This window comes from Pteropus alecto, unplaced genomic scaffold (assembly GCF_000325575.1).
Source record: "Pteropus alecto unplaced genomic scaffold, ASM32557v1 scaffold51, whole genome shotgun sequence".
Classification (NCBI taxonomy): Eukaryota; Metazoa; Chordata; class Mammalia; order Chiroptera; family Pteropodidae; genus Pteropus; species Pteropus alecto.
Window position 1 is genome coordinate 1,117,235 of NW_006431922.1, and position 23,437 is coordinate 1,140,671.

A 23,437-nucleotide genomic window follows, 5' to 3' on the forward strand; every position below is an offset into this window, starting at 1 on the left:
GGAAACATGTCCACATAAAAACTTGTACACAAATGTTCATAACAGCATTATGTTTATAGCCAAAAAGTGAGAAAAATCCATGATGAATAGATAAAAATTTATGGTATATTTACATAATGAAATATTATTCAGCTATAAAAAAGAATGAAATATTGATACACATTACGACATGGATTAACCTTGAAAACATTATGCTAAGTGAAAGAAGCCAGTCACAAAAGTCAAATTAATGCATCATTCTTATAGTCTCTTTATATGAAATGTTCAGAATGGGAATATCTATAGAGATATAAAATAGATTAACGGTTGCTTAAGGCTAAGTAAGGGTTGGGGCAGAAGAGATGGGGAGTGACTGATAATGGGTGTGGGGTTTCTTTCTGAGGTGATGAACATATTCTAAAATTAGATTGTGGTGATGACTGCACAAGTCGGTGAATATACTAAAAACCATTGAATTGTACACTTTAAAGTGATAAATTTTATGGTTGCAAATTACGTTTCAATAAGCCTATTATTAAGAGGGTCGTAATAATATAGGTCTACAGTCCTTATCTAAAATATTTGGCCCAGTGTGTCTTGGAAGTTTAAAATTATAAAAGTAATATGTTCTGTCTATAATGAAACCTAACTGGAAAAACTAAATTGCCTAATATTTAAGTGTTTTTCCAAGTATGTACAGATAACAAGAAAAAAGAATACCAATTTGAACTCAAATCTATCTAATCACAGAGCTTACACAATTTTCTCTACAAGGAAGAATGTGTTCAGATCATCCAGCTGGGACATAGGCTTTCTCTCTGTAAAATGGAAAAAAAAAGGAAAAAAATATATATATATAAGCCATATATATGTATATATGTGTGTATATATATATATATGTATATATACATATATAATACATATATATGTATATATATAATCCATATATATGTATATATACATACATATATATATATTGCAGAGATTACTATAAGGATGAAATGAGATCATTTTTAAGAAAATAATGTGTCAAATATAAAGGTTTACATAAATTTGAGATAAAATCTATATAGGAAACTACTTTCACTATGTACCTAAACCAAGATTTAAAATAGAATATGATTTTAGTCAATATGGGCATTCAAAACAAGTATGTTAATTTTTTTAAAAGAAATGATAAACATTAATTTAAACGTTGCTTTTTTAACACCTAAGGAAAGAAAATTCAAGTATGCTCAAGTAGTCTATAACAACTAAACTTCCATCATCTTGAGTTTTCATAAAGTTTTAATAAGCCACATGTAAAAGTGGTACAGTGTGTAAACCTACACATTATGTTTGGTTCTAAAACAGTTCTCTCTACACAAAACCCAGATAGATTATTCTTTTACATTGTGGATAACTCCTTAAACCTTTGAAAATTTAAAATTACTTCAGGGTCTAGTCAAGATGTAAACGGTGTGCATGCCTCCTCTCATGACTGCATTAAAATTACAACTAAATTATGAAACAGTCAACCTGGAGAATGATCTGAAGACTAGCTGAGCAGAACTCCTATAACTGGAGATATAAATAGGAGACTACATTGAGACTTGTAAGATGGGCGGAAACACAAACAGGGCTGGTCCCACACTCACATGTGGTAGTTGAGCATCCAGAGATATATCTTTGCTGTGGAGGTCCCCCTGGAGGAGCGAGGGGCCCTAGCTTCATTCCAGGACTTCCCAGCTCAAAGTTCCAGTGCCAGGAATAAGAGTCCCCAAAAAATCTGGCTGTGAAAATCAGTGGGGATTCCAGCTGTCCAGGTAAAACAGAAAGTAGCTGGAAACCAATATGCCCTCTTTTAAAAGCCCTCATACTGACTCAATTGCTTGCAGCTCCTAACACTGGACTCTAGCAAAAGTACAGCAGCTTAGGAGATACCATAGAAATGCAGGAAAAGACTAAGACGTGTAGCTTCAGAGCAAGGACTGGAGGGACAGCCACCATTGCCCCACCTGTTAAGCCCTCTTCTGATGTAGCCCGCAGGTGAGCACCATCTTGCCTCTGTTGAGCCCCTCCACCCACACAAACACAAGGTCAAAACTGAATGTGTATTGGCCTAGTGAAATCCAGTCTCTCTATCCTGGAGATCCCACACAACTTGCAAAATGCTTAAGGCAATTCCCTTACTAAGCAACCAGTCCCACACTGTGCTCTCAGCAGGAGGCATGTTCAACAGCAATCAATAGGTCTCAGCTCATGTACCTCAGTGATGGGCAAGCCTAGGCAGTGCTGCTGTATTTCTTCAATAAATCGCAGGCGGTCTACAGGCCAGAGGCAGGCAGAGGTTTGCCTCACTGTGAGGGAGATGTTTGCGAGTAGCCACAGGCTTGGCACTGGCAACAATCTGCACTAATCTGGGAAAAAGGACTTGATCTACCATGGTAACTCTCTAAGACTCCGCTTCATCCAAATCTGGTACACCCTGGGGCTCATTCAGCTGCTGAGCCTTACTGACAGTGGACAAGCAGCTTCAGGTCTGGGGAGTACTCTGAGCCTTTTGTTAGCTGACCCATGTCAGGTACTGGTGGCAAATGACCTCAGTTAACTGCATGGCCTCTCCCACATGCCTCCAGGTCCAGCTCAGGCAGCAAATAAACATGAATAGCTTTGTAACACCTACCAGGTAGCTCCAAGCCAGTCACTGGCAGCGGCACACCTTGGCCTACACAGAAGCCCATCCTAAAGTGCTCTAAAACCAACACACAGGGAGGCTGTCCTTATACCTCAACAGATTATCAATCACCTGATTAGCCCCATAAGCAGCACACACAAAAGGTGGTCTCAACAGGCACACAAGCCCACTGGAGTAAAGCCCACTCTGTGGGGTCATCACACAGCAGTTCCAATGCTGTGGGCATGGACAAGCCTCACGGCCAGTCAGTAAGAGTGTCAAACTTACTTACTGAGGTGTCAACAGCAACCAAGGCTCAACTACAACAGTAAGGCATACGCAACCACACAAGGGTCACTCCTGGAACACCTAATACAGGTGATAAGAGAGACTATGCCACTGGGCCACTAGGACACCTACTACATAAGGCTACCCAGCTAAGACTAGGAGACACAGCAGATCTACCTAATACATAAAAACACAGAGAGAAAGCCAAAATGAAAAAAACAGAGAGACATGTCTCAAATGAAAGAATAGAAGAAAAAAATGAAATGGAAGCAATCAACCTACAGATACAGAGTTCAAACACTGGTTATAAGGATGCCTGATGAACTTAGAGGAAGAACAGATCATCTTAGCAAGAATTTCAACAAAGAGGTAGTAAGCATTAAAAAAAAAATAAAAATAAAAATAGAGAACATAAAAAAGAACCAGTCAGAAATGAAGACTACAGTAACTAAAATGAAGAATGCTCTAAAAGGAATCAACAGTAAATTAAGCGAGAGAGGACTAAATCAGAGATATGGAAGACAAAGTAGCAGAACACATCGAATCAGAAGAGAAAAAAAAAAGAAAAAAATTTAGGATGGTTTAAGGGTCCCCTGGGACATCAAGCATAACAACATTTACATCATAGGGGTATCAGAAGGAGAAGAAAGAGAACAAGACTGAGAATCTATTTGAAAAAACTTATGACAGCAAACTTTCCTAACCTGTCAAAGAAAACAGACATACAAGCCCAGGAAGCACAGAGTCCCAAACAAGATGAGCCTCTTTAGAGGCCCACACCAAGACACATCATAATTAAAATGCCAAAGATTAAAGAAAAAGAGAGAATTCTAAAAACAGCAAGAGAAAGGCAGCTAGTTACTTACAATGGGACTCCATAAGACTGTCAGCTGATTTCTCAACAGAAACTTTGGAGGCCAGAATGGATGGGCATGAAATATTCCAAATGATGAAAAGCAAGGACCTACAATCAAGACTATTCTACTCAGAAAGGCTATCAATTAAAACTGAAGGTGAGATAAAGAGCTTCCCATATAGGACGAAGCTAAAAGAATGCACCACTACCAAGCTAGTATTGCAAGAAATTTTGAAGAAACTCCTTGAAGAAGAAGGGGAAGAAAAAATAACATAAATATGAAAAACAAAGTAGCAATAACTATGTACCTATCAATAATCACTTTAAATGTAGTGATTAAATTGGATCAAATGTTCCAATCAAACAACATACAGTAGACGAATGGATAAAAAAACAAGACCCAGACACATATTGTCTACAAAAGACCCATTTCTAATGGAAGACACACACAGGCTGAAAGTAAAGGGATGGGAAAAGATATTTCATGAAAGTGGAAATGAAAATAAAAAGCTGGGGTAGCGATACATATATCAGACAAAATAGACTTTAACCCATTTCCCATTGGCCCCAAGAATACACACCAGTGGCGCTTATGGCTGCAATGTTTACCCCAAGATAATTCACAGATTACAGTCCTAACCTTACCCCAAAATTTGCCAGGAAATATCTCACTTTTATTATTATTTTCACATCACTGTAGTATATCAATAGTCATCGGAAACAAATGACATTATTCTATTTACAATATTCTGTGTTTAGTAGTGGTATTTCCATTTACAAAATATAGTAATTCTCGATTGCCGAAAATGTCAAATTCTAGAAAATGTAGCATTCCTACGTGTAATGTTAAATTAACATTGGCAGAGAGCTGCACTTTTTTTTTCTTAACTGGGAAAGAGGTTTAAAAAAAGCTATAATATAAAGACTATAAGGGACAAAGAAGGGCATTATAGTGATAAAGGGATCAATCCAACAAGAAGATATAACTCTAATAAACATTTATGCACCCAACATATGAATACACACACACATACACACACACACACACATATATATACAAAAGCAAAAGCAAATACTGACCAATATAAAGGTAGAGATCGCCAGTAATACAGTCATTGCAGAGTACGTTAACACCCCATTGACATCAATGGACAGATCTTCCAGACAGGAAATCAACAAGGAAACAGTAGCCATAAATTACACACTAGATCAGATAGATTTAATTGATATTTTAAGAGTGTTTTACTCCAAAGCAGCAGAATATACATTCTTTTCAAGTGCCCATAGAACAATTCCCAAGATAAAACACATGTTTCGCCATGAAACAATACTCAGTAAATTTAAGAAGTTTGAAATCATATTAAGTGTCTTCTCAGACTACAATGGTATAATGCTAATAATCAATTACAAAGAAAAAAATGAAAAAATACACTACACATGGAGGCTAAATAACATGCTACTAAACTATGAATGAGTTAACAATGAGATCATGAAGAAATCAAAAGATATCTTGAGAAAAATGAAAACACAACTACTCAAAATATATGGGACACAGGAAAACAGTCCTAAGAAAGAAATTCAGAGCAATAGAGGCCTATCTCAAGAAACAAAAAAATTTCAAATAAACAATCTAACCCTAATCTAGCTAAATGAACTAGAAAAGTACAACAAAAAGGCCCAAAGTGAGAAGAAAAGATAATAAAGATCAGAATGAAAATAAACACAAAATAATTGCATCATTTCAAAAAAATAATACAAAAGATCAATAAAATCAAGAGCTTGATCTTTGAAATGATAAAATTATTTAAACAGATAGATCAAGAAAGATGGAGGACATAAATAAATAAAATCAGAAATGAAAGAGAAGTGACAACTGAATTCACAGAAATACAAAGGATTATTAAAAAAAAAAAAAATACTATGAGCCATTGTATGCCAACAAATTGGACAATCTGGAAGAAATGGATACATTCCTAAAAACATACAATCTCCCGAAACTGAGTCAAGAAGTAACAGAAAATCTGAACCAACCAATTACTACTAATGAAATCGAATCAGTAATCAAAACACTCCCAACAAATAAAGGGCCTGGACCGGACAGCTTCATAGGTGAATTTCACTAAACCTTCAAAAAAGAATTAACACCTGTTCTTCTCAAACTTTTCTAAAAAATTTAGGAGGAAAGCCTCCCAAGCTCATTTTATGAGGCCACCATTACTCTGATTCTAAAACCAGACAAAGACAATTCAAAAAATAAAATTATATGCCAATATCCCTGATGAACCCTGATACAAAAATCCACAACAAAATACTAGCAAATCGAATTCAGCAATAAATTGAAAAGATCATATACCATGATTAAGTAGGATTTATTCCTGATAGGCATAGTTGGTAAATATCCACAAGTCAATTAATGTGATATACTTACTACATTAACAAACTGACAGATAAACATTATATGATCATATCAATAGATGCAGAAAAGGCCTTTGACAAAATCCAGCATCTATATGTGATAAAAAAATAATAGTAATAAAACCTCTCAGCAAAGTGGGAAGAGAAAATATACTTCAACGTAATAAAGGCCAGATATGATAAATCCACAGATAAGATCACACTCAATGGGAAAAGCTAAAAGTGTTTTCCCTAAGATCAGGAACAAGACAAAGAAGTCCACTTTAACCACTTTTATTCAACATAGTATTGGAAGTTCTAGTCACAGTGATCAGACAAGGAAAAGAAATAAAAGGCATCTAAATTGGAAAGAAAAAAAGAAGAACTCTCATTATTGCAGAAGACATAATGCTATGTATAGAGAACCCTAAAGATTCCACCAAAAAATTGTTACAGATGATAAATGAATTCTGTAAAATAGCAGGTTACAAAATTATATTAAGAAATCAGTTGCATTTTTATACACCAGTGATGAACTATCAGAGATATTAAGAAAACAATCCCATTTATAATTGCATCAAAAAATAAATGAATGAATAAAAAGTATAGGAATATATTTAACAAAGGAGGTAAAAGATTTGTTCTCAGAAAATTGTAAGTCATTGAAAAGCAAAATTAAAGAAGATATAAATAAATGGAAGCATATACAGTGCTCATCAGTAGGAAAAATCAATGTCATTAAAATGGCCATACTATCCAAAGCAATCTATATAGATCGATACAATCCCTAACAAAATACCAATGACATTTTTTACAAAATAGGAAAAAAAATCTTAAAATTTATATGGAACCATAAGAGACCCAGAATAGACATGATGATCTTGAGAAAGAAGAACAAATTTGGAAGTATCACACTACCTGATAGCAAACAAAGCTATAGTAATGAAAACAGCATGGTATTGGCATAAAAATAGACATATCGATCAATGAAACAAAATAGAGAGCCCAGAAATAAATCCATACCTATATGGTCATTTAATCTATGACAAAGGAGGCAAGAATATACAATGGGGTAAAGACAGTCTAGTCAATAAATGGTGTTGGGAAAACAGGACTGTTGCATGCAAAAAATGAAACTGGACCACCTTCTTACACTATATACAAGAATAAACTCAGACATCAGAAACATGGCGGACTGAGAGATGTCCCCAGATTTCTCCCCTTGAAACAACAATAAAAAGAACATCTAAAACTCAACAAAAAACAACCAACCTGCATACCAGCATGTCTGAGCAAGGGAAAAGCGCATAAAAGCTACCACAGGAATTGAAAAGACAACTAGATCGGCAGAATGAGTTTTAGCAAGAAGAATGAAAACCTCAAAAAGAACCAAATAGAATTTCTGGATATGAAGAACACACTGAAAGAGATGAAAAATTAAATAATAAGCTTGAGAAGTAGAGTCAACCAAATGGAAGAAAGGATCAGTGACATCGAAGACAGAAATCTAGAAATATATCAGAAAGAAGAAGAATGAAAACTAATGAAACAGAAATACAAGAACTAGCTGATACCATAAGGAAAGGAAACATAATAATGGGCTTTCTCGAAGGAGAGGAAAAGGAGCAAGGACTGAAAAGCATTTTCAGAAAAATAGTGGACGAGAATTTCCCAAACCTAAGGAATGAACTAGAACTTGGAATTCAAGAAGTCAACAGACATCCAATTATCTCAACCCAAAAAGGCCTTCTCCAAGACACATTTTATTAAAATTATCAAAAATCAAAGACAAAGAATTCTCAGAGTAGCCAGGGAAAAGAAGACGGTAATCTATAAAGGAAAACCCATTAGATTATCATTGAACTTCTCAGCATAAACCTTACAAGCCAGAAAGGAGTGGAATCAAATATTCAAAATATTAAGTGAAAGGAACTACCAGCCAAGAATAATATATCCTTTAGATATGGAGAAATAAAGACCTTTCCAGACATTCAAAAATTGAGGGAACTCTCCACTATGAGGCTTGGATTTCAGAAAATACTGAAAGGGGTCAGCACACCTAAAACAAAATGACAAAAAAAAAAAAAAAAAAAAAAAAGAAGACAAAACACAGAACAGGGCATTATAAGCTTAAACAATAAGAAGAGATTTGCTATAGCAAGATAGTAATGAACATTCAGCATACATAGGAACAAACTGAGACAACAATAACAAAAAAGGGAAAGATTCAAAGATCCATATCCACAAAGGGGAATGGAGATAAGGCACGAGCAGAAAAAAATGGACTACTATATACATATATATATATATAAAACTATCCTCTATATACTACTCGTAATGGTAACCACATGTCAAAGATTCAGAACTGAAGTATATAACATAAAACAAAAAAGACCAGAAGAAAAATCCACAAAAGCCAAAAATTAAAAAAAAAAAAAAAAGACAAGGAGAAGGAAACAATGGAAACACCAAGTTACCAGAAAGCAAAATATAAAATGATTATAGGAAAACCTCATATTTCAATAATCACCCTAAACATAAACTGAAGTCACCAATAAAAAGGCACAGAGTAGCAGATTGGATAAGATAACAAAACCCAACCATACGCTGCCTCCAGGAGACACATCTCGGTTGCAAAGAAGAATATAGACTCAGAGTGAATGGGTTGAAAATATTTCAAGCAAATGACATTCAGAGAAAAGTGGAAGTAGCAGTACTAATATCAGATGAACCAGACTTCAAAATAAAAAAGGTAAAGAAATACACTGAGAGACACTTCATAATGATAAAGGGAATCATGCACCAAGAAGACATAAACCTTATTAATATCTATGCTCCCAATTAGTGCTGATCACAAGTTAGACTTCATCCAGAGAAGCACACTGATTTATACTGCTTATCCTGGTCTCTAGGTCAGCTCCCAATCTACTGATCCCAGAATATGTATAATTGCTTTTAGAATATAAAAAACTTTTTAAATATGTAAATAGATTACATATAACAAACCCATGCAAATTTCCCCATAGCGGAACTTCAATGGAAGAAAAATTCCCTCTTAATAGCTTGGTTGTCTTTTCCTATAATATGTTATGTTTCCTGGGGAGTTCATTAAAATAACCAGTAGACTTGTAGAGTTGAATCACAATGCTGGTGAAATAGAGCACAGGATAGAGAGGGCGAAGATTCACATTTTAGATCCAGGTCTGTTGTTAAGAGTGGACCCCAGTTTGTTCATTAATAAAATGAGATTAGATGAGATGTCTAAGATCTATTCTAGCTGTAAGAACTTAGAGTTCTATACTGAGATATGAATTATCAAAGAAGCAGTGAGATAGGAATACCACTTATTTAGGGGAAAGAAGTTAAGGTCCTTAGGCTGAAACTATGGGCCAAAGATGAGAGGAAGAATTGCAGCTCAAGTTTTATAGACTTGAAGTTTGTGTGTATCAAAGGACATAATCAACACAATGAAAAGGCAAACTACAGAATGGGAGAATATATTTGCAAATCATAAAACTGATAAAGGGTTACTAACCAGAATACATAAACAACTCTTAGAACTCAACAACAAAAATCCAAATTACCCAATTAAAAAATAGGCAAAGGACTTGAATGGACATTCCTTCAAAGGAGATATATGAATGACCAACAAGCATATGAAAAAATGCTCTACATCACTAATACCAGAGAAATGAAAAATCAAAACCACAATGAGATAGTATCTTTAGAGCAGAAATAAATGAAATTGAAAACAAAACAAAACAAAAACAGAAAAAATAAATGAAACAAAGAGCTGTTTCTTTGAGAAGATTAATAAAATTGAAAAAACCCTGGCTAGACTCACTAAAGAAAAAAGAGAAAGGACACAAACAAAATCAGGGATGAAAGAGGAGAAATAATGACAAACTGCAAAAATACAAAGGATCAAGCAAGAATACTAGGAAAAATTATATAACACCAAATTTAGTAACCTAGAAGAAATGAACTAGTACTTAGAAAAATACAATCTTCCTAGACTGAATCAAGAACTGGAAAATCTAAATAGACTGATCAGCAGTACGGAAATTGAAACAATCATCAAAAACCATCAAAAAGTAAAAGTCTAGCACCAGATGGCTTCACCAGTGAATTCTACCAAATATTCAAAGAAGATTTAATATCTATTCTCAAACTCTTCCAAAAAATAGAAGAGGAGGCAATACTTCCCAACTCATTTTATGAGGCTTATATTACTCTGATACCAAAACTTGGTAAAGATAACAGAAAAAGAAAACTACAGACCAATGTCTCTCATGAACATAGATGCAAAAATCCTAAATAAGATAAGAGCGAACCAAATACAGCGACATATTTAAAAGATTATACATAATGATCAAGAGGGCTTCTTCCCAGGAGCACAAGGATGGTCGCCTTATGCAAATCTATTAATGTGATATACCACATAAACAAATTAAAAAATAAGAATCATATGATCATATCAACAGAAAAAGATTTGACAAGATATAGCATCCCTTTATGATCAAAATTCTTAACAAAATTGGTATAGAGAGAAACATTATGAAGACCATTTTTGACAAACCCTCAGCCAACATTATACTTAATGGTGAAAAACTAAAAACCTTTCCTCTAAGATCAGGAACAAGGCAAGGCTGTCCACTATTGCCACTATTATTCAATATAACATTGGAAGTCCTAGCAAGTGCAATCAGACAAAAGAAAGATATAAAAGGCATGCAAATATGCATCCAATTTCCATACTGCTGATTGGTCTATTTAGATTTTCCATTTCTTCTTTATTCAGTCTGGGAAGGTTGTATCTTTCTAAGTTCTTATCCATTTCTTCTAGTTAGTAAATTTGGTGTTATATCCTTTTTCATAATATTCTTGGATTATCCTTTGTATTTCTGTGGTGTCTGTCATAATTTTTCCTCTTGCATCCCTAATTTTGTCACTATTTGCGTATGACATCTCTATATAACCCTAAGGACTCCACAAGACTACTAGAAACAATAAGCTAATACAGTAAAGTTTCTGCATACAAAATCAATGTTCAAAAATCCATAGCATTGCTATACACTAATAATGAAGTTTCAGAAAAAGAAGAGGAAAAATAATTCCTTTTGCAATTGCAACAAAAAGAATACTTAGGAATAAAACTAATGAAACATGTGAAGGACCTATATAATGAAAACTATAAGACCCTATTAAAAGAAATTGAAGAAGATACAAAGAAATGGAAAGATATTCCGTGTTCTTGGATTAGAAGAATAAACATAGTTAAAATAACCTTATTACCTAAAGCATTATACAAACTTAAGGCACTCCTCATCAAAATCCCATTGGCAGTTTTTGAAGAAATAGAACAAAAAATCATCAGATTTGTATGGAAGCACAAAAGCCCCGGAATCCCCAAAGCCATCCTGAGGAAAAAAAAAAACGAGGCTGGAGGCATCACTCTGCTTGACTTCAAATTATACTACAAAACAGCAATAATCAAAATGGCATGGTATTAGCAGAAAAAACAGACACACAGACCAGTGGAACAGAATCAAGAGTCCAGAAATAAACCCATGTTTATATGGGCAAATTATTTGGAAAAAAACAAAAAAAGCATAAAACATACAGTGGAGAAAGAAAAGCCTCTTCAATAAATGGTGCTGGGAAAACTGGAAAGCTACCTGCAAAAGAATGAAACTAGACTGCTGTCTATCACCATACACCAAAAGTAACTCAAAATGGATTAAAGACCTGAATATAAGACCCAAAACAATAAAGCACATAGAAGAAAACATAGGAACTAAACTCAAGGACCTGGGACTTGTAGAGGATTTTATGAATTTGACCTCAAAGGCAAGGGAAGTAAAAGCAAAAATAAATGAATGGGACTACACCAAACTAAAAAGATTCTGCACAGCAAAAGAAACTGTCAACAAGGTAAAGAAATAACCATCTGAATAGGAAAATATATTTGCAAGCAAAGCCTCTGATAAGGGCTTAATATCCAAAATATTCAAAGAACTCATACAAATCTACAACAACAACAAAAAATAATCCAATCAAAAAATAGGCAAAGGATCTTAATATACACTTCTCCTAAAAAGACATACAAATAGCCAACAAACATATGAAAAGATGCTCAACATTCCTAGCTATTAGGGAAATGCAAATCAAAACCACAATAAGATAGCATCTCACACCTATTAGAATAGCTATAATCAACAGGACAAATAATAACAAATGTTGGAGAGGATGCAGAGAAAAAGAAACCCTCATACATGGCTGCTGGGGCTGCAAATTGGTACAGCCACTATGGAAAACAGTGTGGAGGTTCCTCAAAAACTAAGAATTGGTCTACCATATGATCCAGCAATCCCTCTACTGGATATTTACCCCAAAGACTTGAAAACTAATATCTGAAAAGATATTTGCACATCCATGTTCATATGAGCATTATTCATGGTGGCTAGGACTTGGAAGCAACCAAAGTGTCTCACAATAGATGATTGGATAAAAAAGCCGTGGTACATATATATGAAGGAATATTACTCAGCCATAAGAAGAGATGAAATAGTGCCATTTGCGACAACGTGGATAGACCTTGAGAAATCATACTAAGCAAAATAAACCAGACAGAAGTTGAAAACCACATGATATCACTTATCTGTGGGTTATAAACCTAAAAACAACAAACAAATAGGACAAACAAACAGAGAATCATGAACATGAACAATAGACTAGTGGTTACCTGAGGGTAGGGGGGGAAGCGGGGTGGTAGATAGGGGTAAAAGCGGTCAAATATGTGGTGACAGAAATATATAGATGCATGACTTACTGCTAAATTATACACCTGAAATTTACTGGTTTTCATTAATCAATGTCACCATAATAAATAAATAAATAATAATAAAATAGAATAAAATAAAATAAAGAGAATAAAGTCAAAATAAATTACAGACTAAAATAAATATAAGACCTGAAATCATAAAATTCCTTGAAAATACATAGGCAGCAAACTATCTGGCATTGCTCTTAGTAATATTTTTTCTGATATATCTCCTCAGGTGAGGGAAACAAAAGAAAAAGTAAACAAATGGAACTACATCAAATAAAAAGTTTTTGCATAGTAAGGGAAACTATCAACAAACAAAAAGATGACCTACTGAATGAAAGATGGTATTTTCCTGCCATATATCTGAGAAGAGGTTGTTATCCAAAATTTATAAAAAAATGCATACAAATCAACACCAAAAAACAAACAATCCAATTTAAAAAAATGGGCAGAAGACCTGAATAAACATTTCTTCAAAGAGGACATAGGGATGGCTAATAGACATATGAAAAGATGCTCAAGGTCACTAATCATTAGAGAAATGCAAATTAAAACCACAATAATATATCACCTCACACCTGTTGGAATGGCTGTCATCAACAAATCAAAAACAACAAGTGTTAGCAAAGATAGGGAGAAAAAAGAACCCTTGTACAGTTTTAGTGGGATTGCAAATTGGTACAGCCACTATGGAAAAGTTTGGAGGGTCCTCCAAAAATTAAAAGTAGAATTACCTTATGAACCAGTAATTATACTTCTGAGTATTTAATAAAAAAACAAACAAACGACAAAAAAAAAAACCCACTAGTTTGAAAAGATATATGCACTCCCATGTTCATTTCAGTGCTATTTACAATAGCCTATATATAGAAGTAGTCTAAGCAGCTATCAATAGATGATTGGATAAAGAAGTTGTGGTAAATGGAACATACAATAGAATATTAATCAGTCATTAAAAAAATGAAATTATACCATTTGTGACAACCTAGATGGACCTAGAATGTATACACTAAGTGAAATAAGTCAAAGACAAACACCAGATGATCTCATTCATATGTGGAATTAAAGAACAAAATAAACAAACAAAATAGAAGCAGACTCATAGAGAACAAACTGATGATTGTCAGACGAAAAGAGGGTTGGGAGCCTTGGTAAAAGAGGTGTAGGGATTAAGTACAAACTGGTTGTTATGAAATAGTCACCAGGGTGTAAAGTACAGCATAGGTGATATTATCAATAATATTTTAGTAAGTATGTACAGTGCCAGATGGATACTAGAGTAATTGGGGGGAGGAGGGGATCGCTTTGTAAATTATATAAATGTCTAACCACTACGCTGTACACCTGAAACTAATATAAAGTAATATTGAATGTCAACTCTAATTGAAAATAAATTTTTTAAATAAAAAAATAAATGAAAATTATTTGTTATTTAACAGCCTGATCATCTAAGTTTCTAGGGTAAGTAGAGAATTGTATACAGATTCTCCTTCAAAGAAAAATTTGTTATAAATAAGACATAAGTGGATATAACCCAAGGCAACTTTTGTTCTGAAAAAGTATAGTCATAGCATTAAAGAATTTTAGGACGTGCTATATTCAAAAACAGTTAAGAATCATTATTCTAAAATATAAATCTGATCATGATATTCTACAGTTAGAAACCTAAAATGAATTCTCATTGCTACAAGATGAAAATTGTTTTGCATGATATATCAGCCTGTCAGCAGGACTTTATTGCCTCAACCCCAGCCACTTCTCTCTAAATTATGTTCCAGCCACTGAACTTCTTTCATTTCCCAACCACATGGTCTTATGGGTAGCTTTGTGGCTTTCAAATCTTGTTCTTGTTTTGATGTTATCTTAATCCCAGCTCTATCTACCTTGAAATCAGGAGCATCCTTCAAGATTTCATTTCAATGCTATTTCCCTTTTTTTAAAATTCATCGATACATACCAAACCAACCTTTGCTGCTTATGTGATTGACATATAACTCACATATTACACAGTGTACATGCTTAATTCTATAAGCACACAGAATTTTGGCATATGATGGTAAGGTATTCATTATTTCTTATAATAATGCAATATTAACTGATTTTTGCCTTTGAAAATAAAATTCTAAAAACTTTACATACATTTTCTTTCATTTAAGGCAAAGATGGAAAAAAAAATGGGTTACTAAATGTAAAGAATAATAGAGTCTTGTTTTTATCCCCAGTCCACATGAGACCAAAGAGACACTGGGGTAAGCAGAACACTGAAGGGCAATAATTGAGTATATTTGTGTCCCTTGAACTGAAAAAGAAGAGTTCAGTGCTATACACTAAATTTTAGTCTGAGTCAGGAGTTGCAAACTTTTCTGTAAGGGCCAAATCATAAATACTGTAGGCTTTTTGGGTCAAAAAGTAAAATCAAGTTATAACAGTGTTACTGTGGATTTGTAGTGCTATCAAAAGCAGTGCAAAGCAATTAGAGCATCGAATTTGCATCTCTATTGCAACTACTCAACACAGTTGTTTCAGTGCAAAAGCAGCCAAAGAGAAATATGCAAAAAAATGAGTGTAACTGTGTTCCAATAAAACTTTATTGTTAAACAATAAAATTTGAATTTCATATAATTTTCACATCATAAAATATTGTTTTAGTTTTTTCAACTATTTTTTAAAAGTGGAAAAACTATTCTTAGTTCCTGGGTTATACAGAAACAGTAAGTGAGCCAGATTTCAACAGGCAATGGGTGACAGTTTGCCAACCAATGGTTTAGGTTTATTTTTAAATCATTCTTATTCTTGAATTACCAGATTTCATCTTTGGCATAAATAAATCAGAAGATTGCAAAAGTTTACTTAAATCTAGATTATTGTTATTGAATTTTTATATTACATATCTTCTCTTGAAAGCAGTTTATTACATTTGTAGTCAATTTTTAACTGTATTTAACATAATTATTTAAAGCCATCTCTGTATTATAGGACTCTAGGATACACCATCAGTTTAAATATATATACCATGGCTTTTATGTTTATATTGTATCATCTTTTAATCACTGTTGTATATCTTAATTTCTTGTTTGTTTGGTTGGTTGTTCCTCCAAAAGCAAACAGGATATAGTTTAGAGTACCTTATATACTTAGGAGTCATTTACTATTGCTGTCACACAAGAAACATGAACTGCATAAAAAAAAGTTAAACTATAAAAACATTGCTCTGTTGTCGTCTGGTATTTAATGCTACAGAAAAGAATTCTGAGACCAGCCTAATTTTTGTTTCCTCATAGTAATATGGTATTTTTCTCTCTAGATATATAAAAAAAAAATTTTCTTTATCATCATAATTTAATTTTTTTTTGGTATTGTCTCTTTGAGTTGTCACATCTTACATAAAAAAAGCCCTTTCTGCATTCACAGGTCTTTTTCAGCTCAGAAAAGTTTTATTTCACATTAACTCTTCATTTATTACTTTTCCTTCAAATGCACTGTTTTCTTCTTTAGAAACAATTATCTATATTATAGTCTCTTTTTTAGAAACTCCAAATATTCTTATAGTGGATTTCATTCTTTTTTCTCCATATGCCATCTTCTTTTCATAAATCCAGTACTTTAGCTAGAAGAATTTTTCAAGTCTATTCTCCAAATCAATTAAATTTTCTACAGTAATATCAATTTTCTTTACTGCATCAAATATGGATTTTAATATGACATTGTGGTAGGCAGAATAACACCCCCACCAAAGATGTCCAAGTCCTAATTCCCAGAACTTGTGAACATGTTACTTTATATGGCAAAAGAGACTTTGCAGATGTGATTAAATGAAGAACCTTGAAATGGAGAGATCATCCTGGATTATCCAGGTGGCTCTTTAAAAATGGATGACTTTTCCTAGCTGTAATCTGAAGGAGATTTGACTACAAAAGAATAGTCACAGAGATGCAATGTTGCTGGCTTTGAAGATGGAGAATGGAAGCCATAAACCAAGGAATGTGAGCAGCCTCCAGATGCTGAAAAAGGCAAGGAACCAGATTGTCTCTCAGAGCTTCCAGAAAGGAAGGCAGCCCTGCCAATATCATGATTCCATCTCAGTAAGACCCATGTCAAACTTCTGAACTATGGAACTATAAGATAATGAATTTGTGTTGTTTTAGTCATTAAATTTAAGGTAGCTTTTTACAGCAGAAATATAAAACTAACATAGTTCTCATATTATTAATTACTTTGTCATCTATTTGTTTTACCTTACTGTCACTTAATCATTGTTTGTTCTTTTTACATAGAGTTCTCCCATACAAAGAATCCATGTATTAGATGTCAAAGAATTTTTTCAAATGATCTTTTTAGCTTAAAATTCTTCTTGGATTTTCACAGGTATGCCTCTGAGTCTTCTGCTGATTTCCTTCCCCTTGGTTTTGTGGGATATTTTGTTCCACTTTATTCATTTCAAATGCTAAATTTATCCGGAATATTTTGGCACTGAAGGAGACTGTATATATCATTTATACATAGTCCAGTGTTTACTGAATTTGTGTATGTATGGGGAGGGGGATGTTGAGAAGAGACAGAGAATGGACCTGTAGGAAACAGACAAAACAGAATCAGAAATTGGGAGGTTCTTTTTAAAATTATAATTTCCCATCCTGAAAAAATCTAAAATGCCCTTGCCCAGATTCAGTGCTTTATTGAATCAATGTGAATAACAAGAATATGCAAGTATATGCCTCAGAAAAAAATGATAGCAAATCATAAATCTTCAACTCTTTCTATCCATGGATAAGTAAAGAATTTGATGGCTAGAAACATTATAAAACCCCCAAACGACATACCTATTGCTAGAACCAAGTCTAAAACTTTTAGTCTAGTGTATCTTCTCTATGATATAGCTATAAACTATAATCCACAATTAGAATTTTGCCACAAGTATCCACATAATTTATTATTCTATATACTGTGATGTTTGAATATTTTTAATAATCAAAGTATGTAAAAAACAATCTTTCTTTTGTCTTTGCCAAAATTTTAAGTTGTTCAATTTAATTGGTCTGCTATTTTTGCAACTATGTCACTACATAATACTACTACAGAAGAACTAAACTATTTTATTAATGCTGTCACTCTTCATGTTCAGTGCCTTAAAATCCTAAGATTGATTAGATCCTCTCATTTACAGAACTGTCTCCACATTCTGATTTAACAAAACAGAGTTTGTTAAACCTCTAAATAGATGGCATTATCTTTCTATTGTTGCTGTTTAACATTTCAAAAGTAGGAGCTAAGAAATCAATTTTCTTTTTTGTGAAAACATGCACTTATCTCATTTTATTGTTGAAAAGATAGTTACTATTTCTACCATATAAAAAAGGATTAAATGTATGTAATAGGTATTAAAAAATTGGTACTAAGACTCTATGATCTTTATCTGTTAAGTAAAAAATGTCCTAAATATCAAATGTAAAAAATGTGTCATTATTTTCCATTAATAACATTTTAGTCATTCTGGGAGAATACCAAAAAATGCATTCTAATAAATAATATATTTTTATTAAACTTAGAGCCAAGTCTATTGATAACAAAACATGACTACATAGGACTTCCTGTCAAGATGGTAAAGTAGGTAAACACAGTGTTTGCCTCCTCTCATGACCACATCAAAATTACAACCAAACTACAGAACAACCATCATGAGAATCTCCTTAAGTCTAACTGAACAGAAGTCCTATAACTAAGTATATACATAAGAAGCCAACACAAGACTGGTAGGAGGGACAGAGACACGGGACGAGCTGGTCCCACACCATGTGTGGTAGTTAAAAATCAGGAGAAATATCTCAGCTTTGGAGGTCCTCCCTGAGAAGCAAGGGCTCCAAGACCCACACCAAGATCCCCAGCCCAGAGTTCCACTACCAGGAAAAGAAATCTCCACATCTTCCAGCTGTGAAAACCAGCAGAGACTTTGGCTGAGTGAAACAGAGGGCAGCTGGAGTCCCAAGAGTTCCCTTTAAAGGGCCCATACATGGTCTTACTCACTGATGAACTCACTCACTCTGAGCTCTAGCACTGGGACAGAAACATACAGGGAGGATCCGAATTATCTGGTTTCAGGGCGAGGACTGAAGGGGCAGCTTACTCCCAGACAGAAGTGCTGGTGGACAGTATTGTTCCTTCATTGAGCCCTTCCTGTCCAGGCGTCCTCCGCAACCTGGCTAACACCATTCGCCCTGCCCTGGTAATTCCCTGAGGCCATACTCCACCCAACATGTGAGCCCACTCAAGCCACTTCCAATGGCTTTTCTATAGAAACGGCTTTTCTTGGCTCCTGCTGCAGATTCTCCTAAATTATCTCAAAGGTTCACTAAACCCAAACAAGCAGCATCTAAGCTCTGCATGCCCTGTATCCCTTGCCAAGCAGCCCCAAGCCCAGCACCAGCGGCAGCAGGCCTTGGTTCTCAGCTTAGCCGCTCCCAAACACCTCCAAGCCCAGCGCTGGTTGCGGCCATCTACAGGTTGCTTGGTGGCTCATGCCAGGAGGCCCCGTGCAGAGCACAGGCTGTGATTAAACTTGGTCTGCGGTGGGGCCCCTCTCAGGAGACCCCAGGGATTGCACAACCAGTGGCCAGCTTTAGACCCAGCCAGTGCACCACCTGGGGCTGCATCCAAGGGGCCACACACCCAGATGGCAGACTGGGCAGACACCAGAGTCCTACTAAAGCAAATCTTGCTTCATAAGGTCAGCTCCTGTATAACAGCTTCTCCATTATATTCACAGCCAGTTCTCACAACCAGTCAGCCCGAGGGTCAACCCCATCCACTGATGTGCAAACAGCAACCAAGGCTCAACTACAACAGGAAGGTACACACAATCCATACAAGGGATACTCATGGAGCACCTGGTCGGCTCAGGTGACTAGGGAGATTGTGCCACTGGGCCTCACAGGACACCTGCTACATAAGGCCACTCTACCAACACCGGGAGACACAGCGGTCCTACCTAATACATAGAAACAAACACAGAGAGGCAGCCAAAATGGAAGGACACAAAAACATGTCCCAAATGAAAGGACAGAACAAAGCTCCAGAAAAAGAACTAAACAAAATGGAAACGAGTAATCTACCAGATGCAGAGTTCAAAACACTGGTTATAAGGATGCTTAATTTCTCAAGTGAGGAATTCAACAAAGAGATAGAAAATATAAAAACGAAGATAGAAAACATAAAAAGAACCAGTCTGAAATGAAGAATACATTAACTGAAATGAAGAGCTCCCCTAAGACTGTCAGCTAATTTCTCAATAGAAACTTTGCAGGCCAGAAGGGAGTGGCATAAAATATTCAAAGTGATGAAAAGTAAGCACCTACAACCAAAATTACTCTATCCAGCAAAGCTATCATTTAAAATTTAAGGCTAGATAATGAGCTTCTCAGGCAAGAAAAAGCTAAAGTTCATCAACACCAAACCAATATTACGAGAAATTTTAGACGGACTTCTTTAAGAAGAAAAAGAAGAAAAATGATCAAAAACATGAATAATAAAATACCATTAACTACATATCAATCATGGCTGAATGAATAAGAAAACAAGACCCTTATATATGCTGTATATAAAAGACTCACTTCAGATCAAAAAATACAACAGACTGGAAGTAAAAAGTTGAAAAAGGACATTTCATGAAAATTGAAAAAAAAAGCTGGGGTAGCAATACCTATACTAAACAAGACTTTAAAACAAAGGCTATAACAAGAGACAAAGAAAGACTCAGTAACAGCACTTTTGGTATATTTATTGGAAGAAACCCAAAACACTACTTCAAAGGGATATGTGCATTCATATGTTCATAACAGCATTATTTACAATAGCCAAGGTATGGAGACAACCTGCCTGTCCTTCAATGGATGAGTGGATAAAGAAGAAGTTTTTACATATATACAATGAAGTATTACTCAGCCACAAAGAAGGAATAAAATCTTGCCATGTGCACCAACATGGTTGGCAGAGGGTACTGTGCTGAGTGAAGTAAGTCAGACAGAGAAGGTCAAGTCTCATGTGATTTAACTTGAGTGTGGAATCTAGGGAACAAAATAAACAAACAGAACAAGAACAAATTCTTAGATGCAGAGGACATTTTGATGACTTCCAGATCAGAGAGAGGCTGCAGTGATGTGTGAAAAACAGGAAGGGATTAAGAAGTACCAATTGGTAGTCACAAAATAGTCATGAAGATGCAAAGTATAGCATAATGTATATAGTCGGTAATATTGTAATAACTATGAATGAGGTCAGATGGGCACCAGATTTATGGGGTAATCACTTTGTAAATTATATAGATGTCTAATCACTATGTTGTACACCTGAAACTAATATAATAGTGTACACTGACATTAATTTTAAAAAATTAAAAAAAAAAAATAAAATGACTACATATGAACAAAGACTAGGGATAAATGTGGCCTATCCTCATGTCTCTACATGAAGGAACTCCCACTGGAACAATGGTTCTCAATAGAGATGTTTTTGGAATTGAAATGGGGGAAGGAAATTCTTCATTGAGCTGGTAGATCTCTACATTATATATTTAACACTCCTATCCTTTAGAATCTCAAAGCCAGATTTTAAAGACACTGTAATAATTTAAAATCACCTCCACGTATTTCAAATGGATCAGAGGTAACATTCAGGATGGAAAACTAGATCACTAGATTCACAGCCCTGGCCCACTACTCCTTATTCACAGCTTCCCAACAGGAGAATTATCTGATCTATGGCAGAAATCCATTGATCCATATTACTGCAAGTAGAAATAACCTACTATAAACCTGTAACTCTAATGGTTTGCCTTCTTTTACCTCCTCTCTAACTTAGACCATGGAAATCACTAACTCTGGGTAAGTGTATCTGTTCTGCACATCAAAATTTTCTCTTAGCTGGACTAAAGTCCAGGTTCTAAGAAAGGGAGTAGTTGGGGCGGGAGGTACTAGTACTCATTTCTGGTCTCCCATCTAAAGTACTATAAACAATCAGCTCTTTAGTAACAAAGAGGATATTGCAAATTCCACTTGTCTATTTACAAACTCAAGAAAAGGAAAGAGCTATTATTTACTGATCCCCTAAAAACTCTAATTCTATTAGAATGCTCTCTCTGATCTATTTGTCCTTATTACAGTTCCTCCACAAGAAATGAAATGAGTAAAAAAAAAGGATAGTTAAATATTTGTTTAAAATAAGATAACAGGCTCAAAATGCTAAGCCCCATATCACCAAACCAAGACTTAATTATAATTTCAGCTCTCCCAGAAATGGAATCTTAAACCAGTCTATCAGAAATCACCTGATCAACACTTACTAGTTAGGTCATCTGCTTCATAGGCCCCTATCATCCACTAAAGAAAAGTAATCTTGCAATAACCAACCTGCTTTTTTGCCAGTATAAATTCCTCATTCCCACTCCCCTCTGCCTATAAAAGTCTTTCATTTTATACAGCTCTTCAGAGTTCCTTTCTATCTGCTAGATTGGATGCTGCCCAATTCAAATCAATTTTTACTCAAATAAACCCTCAAAATTTTTAATATTTCTCAGTTTATCTTTTAACATACTAAACAGATTGAATAAAATTGTGTTAAAGAAATAGCAGGTGCTCTAATATGCTCATGTTTATTACAAAAGCAATGTATTTTTCCCTCTTCGCTGTTTTCCTTATCCAATGAAAAATCCACTACTAATGCCGACTTCTAATGATAAATTTGGGTAAAGGAACTTGAGCAAAGAACTCTATATATAGCCTTCTATTTTAATATAGAAATCAGGAAAAGAGCCATATGGCGCCAACCACAATATTGTTTAGCCACAGGATATTAAAATGTTATAAAAGATCATTCACTTAAGTTGAAACAAAGAAGTAATGATATTCCAGTGGCATATACTAAATGTAGTCATCTTTTCTTTGTCCAAAATGGACTTTAATAAAAGAGAAAGTTTAAGTATTTAATGTTTTTTTCAAAAAACAATTTAATATTTTCCTAAAATATTTAATAATATCTCTCTTCACTTGCTTAAATATAGAAATATGCTTTAAGAAAATGATCAAAGGGCATTTGGAATAAAATAGAGCTTATATGGTTTTGAAATACAGCAACAATTTATCGAGCATTGGTAGTTCCTGTATGATAAATGCTTTAAAAAGGAAAGAAGAAAGAAAGAAAGGAGGGGAGGGGAGGGAAGGGAAGGGAAAGGAAAGGAGAAAGTGAGAAGAGAGAGAGAGGAGGAAGGAGGGAGGGAGGAAGAGAAAGGGAATGATCTCTTTTTAAAGATAAATTGATAACCAGAAAAGTAACTACGATTTATAAAATATTAACAAAACTTTTACAAGAAGTACAGGACCCATAGGTTAATGTTGCTTTCCTCTGATGATTAACCTATACCTTAAGGCAGAAATTACAACTCTGCATC

The 23,437-nt window shown here is 34.6% G+C and overlaps 1 protein-coding gene across 5 annotated transcripts in view; it reads right to left on the reverse strand.

The window, feature by feature from the left end:
• Nucleotides 1–23,437, reverse strand: part of TRIQK (triple QxxK/R motif containing) — a 102,807-nt gene that overhangs the window by 76,728 nt on the left and 2,642 nt on the right. Inside the window, exon 2 of one of the 5 annotated variants that reach the window (XM_015585470.2) lies at nucleotides 737–797. The exons of the other annotated variants lie outside the window; for them this stretch is intronic. The gene's annotated coding sequence lies outside the window, so the exon portion shown is untranslated. The remainder of the gene's footprint in view (nucleotides 1–736; nucleotides 798–23,437) is intronic. 5 annotated transcript variants of the gene reach the window in all.